This window comes from Lactuca sativa, chromosome 5 (assembly GCF_002870075.4).
Source record: "Lactuca sativa cultivar Salinas chromosome 5, Lsat_Salinas_v11, whole genome shotgun sequence".
Lineage (NCBI taxonomy): Eukaryota > Viridiplantae > Streptophyta > Magnoliopsida > Asterales > Asteraceae > Lactuca > Lactuca sativa.
This window is the reverse complement of record NC_056627.2, coordinates 329,802,298-329,819,845: the sequence shown is the minus strand read 5'-3', so window position 1 is coordinate 329,819,845 and position 17,548 is coordinate 329,802,298. Positions and strand designations below refer to the sequence as shown.

General features: G+C 33.6%; 1 long non-coding RNA gene across 1 annotated transcript; it reads right to left on the bottom strand.

The window, feature by feature from the left end:
- Positions 1-15,560: 15,560 nt before the first annotated feature.
- On the bottom strand, positions 15,561-16,797 carry LOC111920579 (uncharacterized). Its single transcript, XR_008224135.1, has 3 exons — positions 16,582-16,797; positions 16,275-16,474; positions 15,561-16,171 (listed from the first exon to the last, which is right to left on the bottom strand). It is a non-coding gene; the product is annotated as an uncharacterized LOC111920579 (long non-coding RNA).
- Positions 16,798-17,548: the final 751 nt, after the last annotated feature.

Sequence of the window (17,548 nt, the reverse complement as noted above, 5' to 3'; positions counted from 1 at the left end):
AAACAGTTGAACAAGTTCGTGTTGTCATTAAAAACTAAACCCCTGTTGTTCCCTGATATTTGCACACAACTATTTGAAAGCTCTACCTCAATCGGCATTCAAAGTTGGGGGCCATTTTACACTCCCTCGTCGATTAGAAGAGTTTAGTGCCCATGAATTTGATGATGATGTTCCGATGGAAACCTCGACACAATACGTAGGTGCAAGTGAAAAATCTTCGGGGCGTTCAAAAAATAAGGAAGTTGGTGGAAACAAAAGATTTGGTGGAAAAAAAAGAGAGATGCAAGGGCATTAGAAGTTGAGGAGGAGATTGTCAAGCTTGCAAGGTCGTTAGTGGAAAAAATGATAGAATTGAAAAAAGTGAAATGGATATGGATTTTGATGCATGTATGGAGAAACTGAATTAAATGGAATGGGAAGAAGAAGATGAAAGAAACAAGACCACTCTTTTGCTATTTGGTGAAAGTGTCGATGTAATGAAAGTTTGGTTACGACTTTCGAATACTAGTTGTATGTCGTGGGTGATGGGTGCGGGTGGGAGGTATGGTTACCTTTGATGATGTTTATTAGTTTTTTGTTGCATGACTTTTGGATGCTATGTTTGATGAACTTTTTAGATGTACTTTGGAAGATGTTTACTAGTCTTTTGTTATATGACTTTTGTTACTCTGGATGATGTTTACTAGTTTTTTTGGTGCATGATTTTTTTATACTTTAACATGTTACCTAATTATTTATAACAGGTCTAATATGATTTCTGATGGTGAAGTTGTAGCTTTTCTTTTACTTGTGTTTTATTGGTTGAGGTCAAACCGGCCCAGGCTAATCAGAATTCATAGAATCAAAGATAACAATTCAAGCGGGTATGCGTATACGCAAGATTTGATGTACGGAGACCCTACACAATGTTACGATATGATGTGTCTTACACAAGAGGCATTTGCATTATTATGCAACCATTTTACCCACACAAATTGGTTGCAAGCTAATAGGACAATAAATATTGAAGAGAAAATGGCTATGTTCTTACATGTTATAGGACATAATGAACGTTTTCGTGAGGTTAAGGGAAGATTTCATCACTCCACACAAACGATTCATCAATGTTTTCATGAGGTTCTAACTGCAATGATGTATTTTGCAAAAGAAATTATATTACCAAAAACTCCTAATCCCACAAGGCATAACTCGGAACGACGTGGACGGTTAAAAGAGATTTTTTCCGGAGCAATATGTGCATTAGATGGAACTCTTGTACATGCGGTTGTAGCGGTTGATCAACAAACTCGTTATAGGGGAAGAGGAAAAGGAGGATGTTTTCAAAATGTAATAGGAATTTGTGATTTTGATATGATATTCACCTTTTTTTGGGCTGGATGGGAGGGTATAACACATGATTCGAGAGTTTTGAAAGAAGTTGCATTCAATTTGACTTCTGGATTTCCATTTCCTCCACCAGGTTTGTAATTTTTATATAACTTTTATTATCTATCTTCTTTATATAATATGTGTCACACTCATTTGTAGATAAATATTACCTTTTATGATGCCGCATATACAAACACTCGTGGGTTTATGGCTCCATATTGAAATACTAGGTATTGGTTAGCCGATTTTTCGAAGAGGAGGACCTTTAACTAGAGGAGAAAGGTTCAATTATGCTCATGGACAACTTAGAAATGTTATTGAACGTGCTTATGGTGTATTGAAGGCAAGATTCACAATCTTAAAACAAATGGCTCCTTATCCTTTTATACTGCAAAGAGACATAGTCATTGCTTGTGTCGCGGTCCATAATTTTATAAGGAAATACAATATAGAAGATGACTTGTTTACAAATTTTGAGGAGAATACTATGGTTATTCCTGACGTCCAATTTAGAGATGAAAACCCAACTTTTTGAAGGCTCTACCTCAACCGACTTTCAAAGTTTGGAGCCATCTTCTACACTCTCTCGTCCTGTAGCAGAGCTTAATGCCCATGATTTTGATGATGATGTTCAATTGGAAACCTGAACACAACATGTAAGCGCAATTGAAGAATCTTCGGGGAGTTCAAAAAATAAGGAAGTTGGTGGAAACAAAAGAGTTGGTGGAAAAAAAAGAAATGCAAGGGCATTCTCAAGTTTGCAAGGTCGTTAATGGAAAAAAATGATAGAATTGAAAAAAGTGAAATGGATAAGGATGTTGATGCATGTATGGAGAAACTAAACAAAATGGAATGGGAAGAAGAAGATGAAAGACACAATACCACTCTTTTTCTATTTGGTAAAAGTGTCGATGTTATGAATGTTTGGCTACGAATTTCACATACTAGTTGTGAGTCGTGGGTGACGGGTGCGAGTAGGAAGTATGGTTACCTTTGATGATGTTTACTGGTTTTTTGTTGCGTGACTTTTGGATGCTATGATTGATGAATTTTTTAGATGTACTTTCGATGATGCTTACTAGTTTTTTGTTATATGACTTTTGTTACTTTGGATGATATGTTATTAGATATTGAATATGACTTTTGTTATTTACTAGTTTTTTGTTATATGGCTTTTGTTACTTTGGATGATGTTTACTAGTTTTTTTTGTGCATGATTTTTTTTTACTTTAACATGTTACCTAATTGTTTGTAACAGGTCAAGTATGGTTTCTGATCATGAAGTTGTAGCTTTTCTTTTACTTGTGTTTTATTGGTTGAGGTCAAATCGGAACTGGCTAATCATAATTCATAGAATTAGAGATAACGATTCAAGCGGGTATGCGTATACGCAAGATATGATGTGTCTTACACAAGAGGCAATTGCATTATTATACAACCATTTTACCAAAAAAAAATGGTTTCAATCTAATAGGACAATAAGAATTGAAGAGAATATGTTATGTTCTTACATGTTATAGGACATAATGAACGTTTTCGTGCGGTTAAGGAAAGATTTCATAACTCCACACAAACGATTCATCAATGTTTTCAGTAGGTCCTAACTGCAATGATGTGTTTTTGCAATAAAAAAAATTAGTGTACCAACAACTCCTAGTTCAACAAGACATAACTTGGAAAGACAGATTGTTAAAAGAGATTTTTCCAGAACATTAGGTGCATTTGATGGAACTGTTGTACATGCGATTGTACCCGTTGATCAAGAAACTTGTTATAAGGGAAGAGGAAAAGGATAATGTTTTCATAATGTAATAGGAATTTGTGATTTTAATATAATATTCACCTTTGTTTGGGATGGATGGGAGGGTATAACACATGATTCAAGTGTTTTGAAAGAAGTTTCACTCAATTCGACTTCTGGATTTCCATTTCCTCCACCAGGTTTGTAATCTTTATATAACTTTTATTATCTATCTTCTTTATATAATATGTGTCACACTCATTTGTAGATAAATATTACCTTTACGATGTCGCATATACAAACACTCATGGGTTTATGGCTCCATACCAAAATACTAGGTATTGGTTAGCCGATTTTTCGAAGAGTCGGACCTTTAACTAGAGAAGAAACGTTCAATTATGCTAATGGACAACTTAGAAATGTTATTGAGCGTGCTTATGATGTTTTGAAGGCGAGATTCCCAATCTTAAAACAAATGGCTCCTTATCCTTTTATAGTGCAAAGAGACATAGTCATTACTTGTGTCACGGTCCATAATTTTATAAGGAAATACAATATAGAAGATGAATTGGTTACAAATTTTGAGGAGAACACTATGGTTACTCCTGACGTCCAAAGTGGGGGAATTGATAGAGAAAACATACAAGGCATAGAATGGGGTCCATAAGTCATTCAATATATGTGTGTTTTGCGTGATCAGATTGCAAATCAACTACTTTCACCTACTTTACATTAAATTATTATGTTATTTTAAATTTCATTATGTTTTTATTTGGATATTAAATGATTATGTTTAATTTACATTTTGTATGACAGTTTTTATTTGGATTTTTAAATGACTTGTGTGTAATTTATATTTTGTATGACAATCTGTATGTTTTTATAATTATTCAGCAACTTCATCCATCATAATATACAACAACAGGGTAAAATGGTCATTTTTCATCAGTTAGCACATTCAGTAAGATGTTATCACAACTATCAAATTTAGGCTTCAAATGATGATTCTTGTTCAAACAATTCCTCTATGTAACCTTATTTCATTAAGATATTTAAATTAAAAAAAAAACAATGTTATATGAATACATATGTGCATACACTAAGAATCAAGTAGTAATAACCTCATGTAAACCCAAACTTGATCCAATAGCTAAACAAAAACAAATCGCTTAGAGTTCTCAGCCCAAATACCCTAGGTCGAAAACCCTTTTTCCTTTGGGCCTTATTGGACCGAAAACTCTTTATTGGGCCAAATTAAGCCAAAAACCATACATACACTCCAAAACCACAAAACCTTGAAGGAGATAAGGTGTTTTCGGCTACCCTAAAACCGAAAACCCTTTTGGGTAGCTACTATGGCCGAAAACCTTGTGAGGTTTCGTTTGACACCTCACCACTTTACCTCTCTTGGACCCTAAGACAACCAAGCAAAACATGTAGCTAACCCTCATGCCTCCATGCAACACCCTCATTTAACCACCATGCAACAATGTAAATTTTCCCCTCCTCTTTTTTTAAGATCGGCCGAACCCCCCCCCCCCCCCCCCCCCCCGGCACACACACACACACACAAAATCACTTCAACTCATCTTACTCTCCAAACACTCTCTTTTTTCTCTAAAAATTTCATGAACCACCTTCAAGGGAAGAAACTTCTTCAAGTGGTCTTAGAAAAGTTTGGTAAGTTTCTTGTGAAACCCAAATGATTTTATATATTTTTAAGTTAAGATCATCTTATTTACACACCATTTTCGTGTGCTAGAGTCCTTAGAATACTAGCAATTTTCGAGTGTTCTTCAAGTTGTGCAAGGCTAGGCTCGACATTCTTCCTCATTTCCTTCCTACAACTCACGAAATCATCAAGGTGAGCTTCACACCCCCATGTTTTTGTGTTTTTCATTCTTTTCGTTAGGGGGGGGGGGGGGGAATACAAGTAAAAATTCATTTACCCTTTGGATATTTACATGCACCAACTTGCTTATTGAACGATTTATGCATTTGATGTCGAAAAATTCATGCTTACACACATGAAAATCGTGTTTTACAAACTTGTTATAAGTTGGAATACGTTTGTCTATTGGAGAATTCCATGCACTATTGTTATATGTTGAACATGGAACATATTCTTGCATAAAAAGATTAATATCTTTTGGTAACAACATATAATTTTTGACGTATGTGTTGGTTATCATATTGTTACATAAAAATCGTGATTGATTAGTGATAACCCAAAAATAAGAATATTTTGTGACTGGTAAAAAGATGTAAAGTTAAACTAGAACTTTTTGGAGATTTTCACCAGAACTAGATTTTCTATTAAAAAATAGTTGTAAAGTATGGTGTCACTATTTTAGTGGTTTAAAAACCCAAGAAAATATTTTTATGTTACTACTAGACATAACTATTATTAGCTATTTATATAAAGTTTTATACATAGTCTTCACTAAACACATTACAAGACAAACTGATGACAAGATAATTTGCGAGTCACAGAATACATGTCATAAAATGTGTAACATGAAACTGTTAAAACATGTCATAAACTGCATGTCATTAAACCTGTAAAATGCGTGTCATAAAACTCCGGTCACGAATTTACACTAGTGATGTCGTTTATTATACAATAAAGGAAGTCAAAGTTCGCGTAAATCTGTTAATGCTCTTGTGAGACACCATCTTCACCGTACCTTCCTACACTACAAGAAAAAGTCGAAATAACTACAGAAATATTCCGTAGCTAAAACATGATATTCCGTAGTTAAAATCGATTAGCGACGGAATAGTTATGGATCCATTAGGTAGTCAAATTCTTCGTTAGTAAAGGTTCGTTACGGAATCCGTAGCATCTTCGCAACGGAATTTACAACGGATTTATTTTGTAGAAAAATTGCTATGGACTACATCTGTAGCAACCTCGTAGCAAATTAACTACAATTGATTTCCGTAGCAAGTCCGTAGTGAATTAACTACGCCCTGATCCATAGTAAATCTGTCGCAAATTAACTACAAACTAAGTTCGTAGCTAGTTTATGTAGCAAATCTACTATGGTTAATGGCGTAGCTAGTACTCTGTAGTAAATTTTCTATGACCTAATTCTGTAGCAAATATTCCATAGTAAATTCACTACAATCTTCTTCCGTAGCAAATATTCAATAAATTCACTACAATCTACTTCCGTAGCAAATATTTCATAGTAAATTCACTACAATCTACTTCCGTAGCAAATGTCTTGTATAAAATTTACTACAATACACTTGTTTCATAGTAAATTTACCATGATCTACTTCCGTTGCAAAAAAGATATGTCGAAATAGGTTACCTAGCAAAATCCAAAGCAATTCAACTACATAATAACTTTGTGAAACTATCCGTAGAAACTCCATAAAAATAATAATAGCAAAAATAGATGACATGACTAATTCTATAGCAAAATACATACAAAAGTGACAAAAAAAATCCCAAAGCATATTCATAGTAAAATCAACATTATGAAAGTGCAATAAAAAAAATGTTACATAAATTCTTGATAAAAAAAAGTTAATCATGGAATTAACTTTTGCTTTGTCCAAAACACCAATAAAACTAATCTAATAATCAAACTCAACTAGAAATAAAAACATGCAATAAAAAAACGTGTCATTGATTATTTGTGTTTCTCATATCATTGACCATGTTTCTCACGTCATTCAACTCCATCCTTTGTTGCTCTATTGTTTCCTCTAGTTTTTGGATTTTTGTCTCAAGATGATGTTTTTCAGAAGTTGTCTCTGGTGAAGTGCATGTTTGAGAAGAGTTTTCAGGAAAAATGGACCTGCCATATGATCCAAGCCCATAAATTCTTTTCTTACGGTCATGTCCTGTGACAGCTTTATAAAACAGTTCGCTTTCATAAACTTCCTCTCCTAGGAGTGCCAAATTTGCACGTCGAGACACAAAATACTCATGCAATGTTATTTTTGCATTAATATATAGTTTATACAATATTTTTAAGTTTATATTATTAAATAATTTAAAATTAAGCTTACATGAACTACTTTAGCTTTGTAAACTTGAAAAGTCTTCCCGTCATGATCCTTAATATGGGTAAACATGAATACATCATAGCATGAAGGAGCTTGTCCCGTATATTCCTCATACATTAATACCATACATATGTCAAATCTCACCCAAAAGATGTATCAAAAGAAATATATAATAAGACTAGGCTATAATACTTTGATTTAACCAGTTCTAAACGAAGAGCAAGGTTAAATTACTAAGATATTTTGAGGATGCTATAACCCTTTTCATAAGATAATAATAACTAAAAATGAAAACAAGATGCTAAAAATGTTATTAAAGGTTGAAAAACACTTACCGTGTCAACAACAATTTGTTGATGTGAAGCCGATCCACCATTATGAGTATGTGGGGCTTTTCCACCCACTACACCTTTACGTCGATTTTTTTTTATTTAGCTCTGATTTTTTCTTGAAGTCCTCTAAGTTCCAGATTGCATTCCAAGCATTCCACACATGCTGTTCTATGTGGCATGGCTTTTCACGAGTTGGATTTCTTGTGCTTATGTCATAGATATATTGGCGATATCTTTCTTTGGCCTTGTGTTCCCAAGCATCCTTGACTACTGAGTCACCAACTGCAACATCCCGCTGACATGTTTTCTACAATACATAACAAAGGATTTATAATAATTGAATTATATTACTAATAATTACATAAAAACCAAATATAAAATCTTGTACCTGAAACTCTTCCCACTACAAGAAAAAGACCCTTTTACGACGCGCAAACCACGACACTCCTTGATTTATGTTAAGCAAAAGTGTGTGACATTAAAAAAGTGTCATCTCTTCAAAAAAAATTTATGGATCTAGCTCACGCATTATTGCGCGCCCTTAAATTAGTGTCTAAAAAAAAACCACGGAGGGCACCTATAATAAAACGTGTGTCGTCTTCCTTCGTTTCTACTTGTCTCTGATTTGCCACAGATAAATCAAAACAACATACAGACGAAGAACCCTAAAATCCCGATTCTCTCATTTTTCTATCGACTTAGTACGTGCTCAGGTTTTTGGTGATGATCGACAGGTACGAGACATAATAGAACAACTGAAGTAGCTATTACAAAGGGTTGAAATTATATGGAATCGTTTGGAGATGACGGAGTTTAGCTTTCACATTCGTCAAATCTTAAGGCAGAACAAGATTGTTGAGATTGAGGGTATTTTGCTCCCAAAAATAGACCTTACAAAATCATTACGATTGAGGGCTCTATGCGAAGAACTAGGGATTCTAAGCTTATCAAGGTTTCCTCCTCTCCTTAATTCACGTTTTCAAAAGCATCAAGAAGTCGTATGGTTGATATTAGCTTCAAGCAGTCTTTCATGTTTGCATCTTCTGCCCAAACCCTTCGATGATGGAGCCACCATAAACTTGGATTACAATAACTAAACCTCCACAGTAAGCCCTAGCACTAGTTATTTCTTACTTCTAATTCATCCTCCTTTAACCCTAGTTTTCTATTTAGTTTTTACAGCCTTTGCTTCGTCATCACTTCCATCTCCCATGGTCGCCTCTTTTCCATCTTCAATAATTGTCTAAAGATGTCTTCATTGTTCCTCCCGCGGTCTCTTCCATCAGGTAAGTTGTTCGACAATCTCAGCTACTCATTCTTGACTACCTCTATTCTCGCTCTCTTTTTTTCTCGATTTTTCTTCTCTGTTCTCCCTTTTCTGTTGAATGATGTTTCTATGTTGAGAACACTTCCATTGATTCCATAAATTAGAGTTTTTTATGGATTACACCCTATTCCCAAGTCTCAATTAACAAGATTATAAAAGATAATATGAAAGAGTGAAATAGTATTGGCTATATATGTTTGATACAGACTAATTCCTTTCTTTCTTTGTTTGATTGCGTGACTTGCATATAAGATTCATGGGAAAATGGGAGAAGGTGAGTAGAATTTATGAACAAATTACATCTAATTGTTTGTAATATATCATTAATTATATTGATTAATCTGATTGATTCATGTATCATTCAGGTACACAAAACATACTTCTCGTGTCTCCAGAGTATGTGAAAGTGACTGATTACAAGGTGTGATTACAAGTCATCTCAAACACTTTCTTAGGTGTTTTATTTAATAGGATGGACACAATTCCCACTTTTAAAAATGCCAATCTCGGCACCAACACACAACCATAACCATTGTAGTTCTACCTTGCCTCAATCCCAGCCTCTGCATCTATATAAATTGAAAAGATTACAATTCAATTTGTGATGGTATGGAAGATTACAAAAATAGAGAACAAATCTGGAAAACTGAAGACTTTACATCTATATCAGAAAGATTAGAGAGAACCAAATATAAATTACAGTTGGTCAAAGTTTTAGTGTGGGATGGGTGTTACATGTATCTGAAAATAAGAGAGAACGAGAGAGCAGAAGAGAGCAAAAGAGAGTTGCCCTTTTAGTATGGGTCGGGTGTTACCTGGGGAATTAGGCTTTACCCATTAATTCCCGACTTTTTACATATTTGCCCCCATTGATTGTTTCGTTTGAATGATGTAGATGAGAGAGCAGAAGAGAGCTGCCCTTTTGAAAGAGAAAAGGACTACAAGTGCAACAATGTGAATATTTTTGGTTCCAGTTCCATCTCTATTTTGCAACTTTATGCTTGTCATAAAGTTTGTCAAAGGTATAGATAGATACTTAACCGACACAATTACATGATCAATTCTGCAATTTATTGGCAATTCAAGCATTGATAAAAGAAATAAATAGTTTCTACGAAAGTACACACATCATAAATATTTGGACTAATAACTGTTGAATACTTGTTTGTAAATTCATCAGTGATTTTTTATATCACAAAGAGTCAATCTGTCTTGTTGGAAAATTAATTAAGTAATATTTCATCATAGATTCATTGGACCTTAGTGTAATTATGCTAATTTGATAGTTAGATTATTTTAATCAAAAAATTAGTTGCAAGTTAAGAACTAGTCAGAAGATATATAGAAATCTATACATGAAAATGAAAGCATATCATTATATTGCTACAATATATAACAATATAACTCAGCTACTACTTAAACTAATACATAACTTTAAAGATAATGATTTTATTTAAGAATTCCTTTTCAGGATGTAGTTCTTGTAGAGACATAAATGAAAGCATCTCAACGAAGAGTTCAAAATGGAAGAAAGAGAGTAGCCAAACATGGCATAAAAAGGCTCCAAAAGCTGATGAACAATATCAATAATGCCGAAACTGCCCTCAAACTGGTCTTTAGTGAAATCCCACATGTTGAGGCTGTCATTTTGGTTCTTGGAGGTAGTCCTGCTCATCCTCAACATGTATATGAGCTTGTCAAAATTTGAATAAAATAAAAAAATAAACAAGGGTAATATTGTAATAGGGAGGGTCTTAATACATAAAGTGACCAACCTCTCACTTAGCCCGACAAGTCATTTTGATTTTATTAAGTAAAAAAGAAACAACCTTATCTATCTACATGCATTTAGTCATTTACTCATAACTCATTAAGTAAAAAAATAAACAACATCTAGATTGTCATTGAGCATGACTATTAGTTATGCTATCATTAATTGTGGAAACATGTTAATTCTCAATATTTAAGCCTTGTTGTGTGGTTGATTTATTTATTTTCCATCATATTTTGTTAGTGTTGAGATATCATTTAGTTGGTTCATTACTCACCCTTTGATATATGTTATATCAGGTACCAAATTACAGATGGAAATGGTGAATGATCGATTTGTTGCTGATTTATCTCGCACGGATCAGGTAAGTAACTCATTGCCTACAACACTGCTAATGATACTGATGGCTCTAAAAGTGCACCACAATTTGTAACAATTATTAGAAGCAGGCTGCTTTATTTGCCATCTTCTCCAGCTTCATCTATGAACCTTGAACCTTTTAAGTCGTCTATCAGGTCAAACACTTTTTGGATCGATTGTGGAACCTGTTTTCTTAGCTCATCATTGGACAGAGTCTTTGGAAGGACATCTACAAAATTTTGAACTTTCTGGATGGCAAAGAGGATTTCATTCTGCTCAGCTCTCTATATCTCCTCTCTGTCACTCTGCTATCTTTTTTTGCCTCTCTTGTTCATTTCTTGCTTGCCTTACACTCTCACTCTCTGATGCTCTCACCTCTGCCTCACCAATGGAAATTCCAAAGAACCCTGTTTGCAGCAGGGCTGCTTTATATGCCATCATAGAAGAAGACCCTGCTGTCCCATAATTTGTAACAATTTGTATTATCATTATTTGATTTTAATAATAATTTCTTTTGTTTTTATTGTCGAGGTTATAGACTGCTAGTCTTATGTTTTATTAAATATGGAGGATCAGGTTTGAAGAGGAAATTACCAGAGGGAGAGGGAGAGGGAGAAGGATCCCATTTGAAAAAGCATATGAAACATGTTCATTACAGCATTCCCAATAATAATATTTAGAAACATGTTAATTATTATTTCTTTATATATATATATATATATATATATATATATATATATATATATATATATATATACATATATATATCATATGTCATTGTCACAGGAAGTAGATCCATTTGAGAGATTAACTGATTAAGACATCCGCACTGCAATCCACAATGCAACTGGTCCTAGATCCGCTTTATTCGTGCAGAGATTTAAATTTTTATTTATTTATATTAATAATTTAACCCTTTAATACATACATATATATATATATATATATATATATATATATATATATATATATATAGGTTCCACTTCAAGTTTTGGTTCGAAGACAAATAGCTCGGTTGTTGGATCATTGTCTTCAATGTGCTATACTTCTATACAATGAATTAGTAAAGGTATTATCTTTTTTTCTTTTTCTTTTTCTTTTTTTATAATTCAGAATAAATAAATATTTGGGAAATATTTCAGATCAGCCATAGTTGTCTAGTGCATGAACTACAATGGTTTCCTGTTCTTAAGATGCACATTAATGACATTGTTGGGAGTTTTTTGTTTGAAGGTCTTTCAACCTTCACAAACCATGATTGGACACTTAGTAGAAAAGGAGGTATTAGACCAAAGTACTTCAATTGCGATTTTTATAAATACATGTTCCTGTTCACTAAACCAAAGTATTTATGGTGTCAGGTTACTTCAGTAAAAACTTGTAGTTGGTATTGACCATTGACCATTGACTATTGATTGACTTACTTTTTTCTGTTTGATGCAAAGTCAACTTGGAGGGAAATTGTTAATTTTTCAAAGTAAAACAAAGGGTTGATTGAACAAGAGAAAAGAAAACACCAACACTCCATGGCTAATAAGAATAAAAAAAATAAAGATATGAGGCATAAAAGGTAAAACAAACTCGTATGTATGAATATGATTTGTATGGTAATTAAATTTATAGTATGTTTTGGTTTGCATGCAGTCTTTGTTTGGCAGCTTGGACAAACTTTGTAGCACCTGATCATCCATGCCACTCTTGGTAAAACAAATTTAGAGTGTATTTCCATTAATGTTAGTAATTTCTCATTATGATGTGTTGTTTCTTGTGCAATTTTATTTTTAGGATGTATATTACTTTATTAAATTTTTAAAGTTACAGGACATGATTATGGGCACATCATGGAACATTTTAGGGCAGCTGTTGGTTTCCCTCTTGGTGATTCATCACTGAAGTGGCCAACTTGCATCATGTAATAACATTTTAGGGGAAGATGTGGGTATATGTTTTTTTAATGAATAATGTAATCATATGTATGAATATGAAATAAAGTTTGTTATTTAGTATGTGATAATCATGTATAGGGAGAAAACAACTTCTATTGACTTGTTTTATCTTTCCATGGATCGATTATTTGTATGACATAAAATTTTATACAATTGATTGTATTTTTTGTATATGGTATTTTGTCTTTTGTTATGAGACATTAAATGCAAATTTAATTTGAAAATTAGTAAATCTATAAATAATTTTTTTTTTAACATTTAAAATTATGATACGCAAAAATGTGTGTCATCTTCATTTATGTCATGACCTTTCTTGACAGGGGATTCCTTGATACGCATTGCGTGTCATAAACATGCGCGTCGTAAGGTTACGACACGCAAATGTGTGTCGTCTTCCTTTATGACAGGGCCTTCCTTGATATGCATTGCGTGTCATAACTGAGCGTCGTAAATGTGTATCATAAATGTGTGTCGTAAATAGACGATGTACAAAAGCGTGTCGTCTCTCGTTATGACAGGGCCTTTCTTGACACGAATTTGTGCGTCGTCTGAGCATTTTACAACGCGCATTGCGCGTCGTAAAAGGCTACTTTTCTAGTAGTGTCCCAATAAATCTGTTTTATTTATTCGCTTATAGTTACCCACTTATATCCATTTTCATCCACTTTGTCTAGGAATGATTTCTTAATTATGGATGAACATGTATTTGAAGGTAATAACCTACAAAAAATAGCAAACAGCTATGAACAAATCAAACTTAAACACAAAAATGAAAATCAGTTAGTATGTTAACTTTCGTATTCTCGCACACTTTAACATGTATGTGTCCTTCTAGTTGTATGTCTTGTTGTTCAGAAGAAACCGGTGTGGATGGGATTGTTGTAGAGGTAGGGGAAGATGATTGGGCTGGTGTTGTTGATGAGGTTGATACACTACCAAAGAATGGGGGTAGATGGTGTACGGGTGGATACAGGGGTAGATGATGTTGCTAGTGTCATTGAAGGGTTGGATAATGGGGTTGATACAATTCCAAATAGTGGAGAGGTAGATGTTGTTGGTGTGTATGTAGGGGTAACCAAAGGGGATGTCACTGTAGCAGCTGGTGTAGATGTTTCATTAAGATGCCTTTGTAACAAATGATGCATGTTTTTGCGAGGCCTTGTTGGAGCTCCTTTTAATGGGAAATGGAGACATCTTTCCTGTAATATAGTAAGTGCATTATAAATAGAACATAATAAGGTTGAAATATACTCATTTGTAACAAAAATAATCTTATAGGAAATGAAAAGAACTTGATATCATAAAAAATATTAATATGAATAATATATTCAGTTTATAGCACAGGGGATCTGAATAAGGAAAGAAACAAAAAGATATTAAACATGAAATCTTCTTTACATTTGTGGATCTGAATAAGGACAGAAACAAAAAGATATCATATATTTAAGTATGTATGACAAACTTCATTAGCTACTTCTTGTAAATGTCCTAGATAATAAAAGTAAAGCTTTGAAAAACAAAAAATTCCATATCTGAAAAAACAAAAACAATACAGATCGGATAAAGCTTTTTCTTATAAACACTAAACTACACACATATATGAGAATTATTGGATATCAATAAAGGAAAACATAATAAGATTTTATTTCACATATTTTTGTAAACAATCCAGACCTAGATAAGATTTTTCATACTCGTATACATAAAAACATTTCCTTCTTTCATAAAAAAGTAATATATGCAAAAGCCTGACAATAAATAACTTAGATCTACACAGCTGAATGTAAGTTGGGAAATGAAGTTGGGGAGTGCTGAAGGCGGAGTGCAATAGTGGTGGTGATTGGTGCATGTGAGGGTGATTGTGTCAATGATGGCTTGAATTACAGTACGAAAGTGATGGTGGTTGTTAGATATGATCTATGAAGATGGTGTGGTGGTTGTGTAGCATTGGAGATGTATGTGGGGTGCTAATAGCTAATATTGTTGTAGTGGCGGCAACGATAGTTGAAATGGCGGCGATGGGTGACGGTCAGTACAGCGAAGTCTAGAAATCTTTCTGGTTTTACAGTAGCCAGTGGTAGGGTGCCGCCTGATAGGTTTTTATGAGAGATTTGAAGGAGTGCAAAGAAAGAAAGAGAATAAACGAACTGCATTGGTACATTGTATACAATATGTATATATAATGACTTTTGTATGGAGTGGTTTAGGAAGTCTTTATTGTGATTGGTTATTTTTTAATCATTTTGATCACCGGTACATCATCTACACCATCAATTAAAATTCAATGGCTAAAAATCCATCTTCTTGTTTTAAGACTTTAGTCTTAAAATAAGATGGATCCCATCACATATATGAGTAAGATAATATATATATATATATATATATATATATATATATATATATATATATATATATATATATATATATATATATATATATATATATATATATATATATACACACATCAAGGTTGTAGAAATCGCTCGACGTAGGCTAATCGGTGGACTGGGGTCAAGGGATTAATCGGTTAGGCGGGGATTAATTGGGGGATTAATCGGGGACAATTAATTATTAAAGAAATTATTAAAAATTTAATAAATATAACATTAATCCTAAGAATATAAACAATCTAATAAATATAACATTAATACTTCAAAAACAGTATCACCACTCATCTAAAATCACAACTCATCTAAGATCACAGTATCACCACTCATCTAAAACAAGTTAATAAATATGTTTTCTTAAAAAAAAAGCAGAAATCCCATAATCACCACTCATCTAAGTAAAATCACATATAAATAACAATAATTAACACATTAAACACCAAATTTCTGATTTACACATACATTTGCTCTCCACCCCATACCAAACAACATAATATGCATGACTCCAGGAACCTAATCAACATTGATTAACATAATAAAAGAATAAATTTGCTTCTTCATAAGCAAAACATGCTATTGCAATCCCTCATGTAAGCCCGATCATAGTCCAGAAACCTATTCCAATACCCTTGAAACTTTGGAATCCCTATTTCCAGCCACGGCTTCAGATTCCCATTGTAATGAATCACAACTGTTTTTTCAATCTCCTTGTCACTCGGGTTATACCCAAGCCCAAATACATACAAACAACCTAAAATCAATGAAGCTGTGAAAGCAAACAATTTCAAGGTAATTCCATTGACATTATCTTCTTAATGCTCAAGCTTAGTGTTATCAACTAACCGGAAAGGTATCAAGCTGAACCCTTGATTCACTTTTTTGGAAATATGCTTGATACCTTTTTCAGATTGTGAATCTGCACCACAGTTAAACAGAAAACGAATTAGGTCAAATTCATAACTTTGAATCAACTCATATCTCATTTGTAGGTCCAATCGTGTGCCAGAGTCGGATCTTACCTGAACCAGTGAACAAACTTGAAGGAATTAGGGCTCGACGAAGGATTCCCAACCTTTTAGACAATGCCTTTCTACCGCCCCCCGTGTGCTTGGAAGCTTCAGAAGGCGACGATGTGCTTGGAAGAAGAAGAAGATGGCGACGGAGGAGGAGCATATGGCGTCGACGTTCACTTCATTCTTCCATTCGTTCTTTGAGATGACTGAGCGAATTTCAAAAACGAAATCAGACTGAATGAGATGGGATGGCAAAATCGGAAGGAACCCTAGCATCAATTGACAACAACACCGAACAGAATAATCGACTAACCTTTGTAGATCACCTTTTAGGTGTCGATGGGATCCCGAGGACCAGAGACGTGATGACGAACCAGAAGTTGTTGCCGTCGGAAGAGGAGCATAAGTTGTCGCCGTCGGAAGAAAAGTCGTCGATACGATGATTGGAAGAGAAGCTAAGGTCGACAAGAAGCTGTCGCCGTTTCTCTTCATTCATTGAGTCTAGAGAGGGGATGTGGATTTTGTTTGACTGCACATAAGATTGAATGAGAAATTGGAACTAACCCTAGCAGCAATTTGTTATATTTTGACAATTTTGCCCTTGAAATCTTTTTAGATTACGTTGACCTGAGTTGAACGATTTGAGCGCCTAGCTCCGCCTAGGTCCGATTATCCCCGGTTTTGACCGAATTTGACCCCTCCGATTACATAAGCCGATTACCTATAAACCTCTTCAGTCGAGGTCCACCTAGCGCCTAGGCGCCGATTAATCGGCCGCCTAGGCCGATTTTTGCAACACTGATATATATATATATATATATATATATATATATATATATATATATATATATATATATATATATATATATATATATATATATATATATATATATAAGGAAAAGTTCAATAGAGAACCATAATTATTGGTTCTTCAAGAAATCAATTTTTTTTTTTAATTTCTAGAGCTTATTCTTTATCGAAAAAAAAAATCTAAAAGTATCTAAATTCATATATTAACATTGTGAATGTGAAAAATATTTTTCGGATTCACCGTGTGAATCCGGATTCACATTGTGAATTTTCAAAAATTCACATTGTGAATTTGACATTAAAAAAAATCGAATTTGATATCATTGGAAAAAGTATAAAAAGTTATGAATTTCTGTATTTTTAGTTTTTTTTTTTGATAAAAAATAAATTCTTAAAGTTGAAAAAAATTGGTTCTTTGGTTCCTTGGTTAATTATGGTTCTCTATTGAACATCACCACATATATATATAT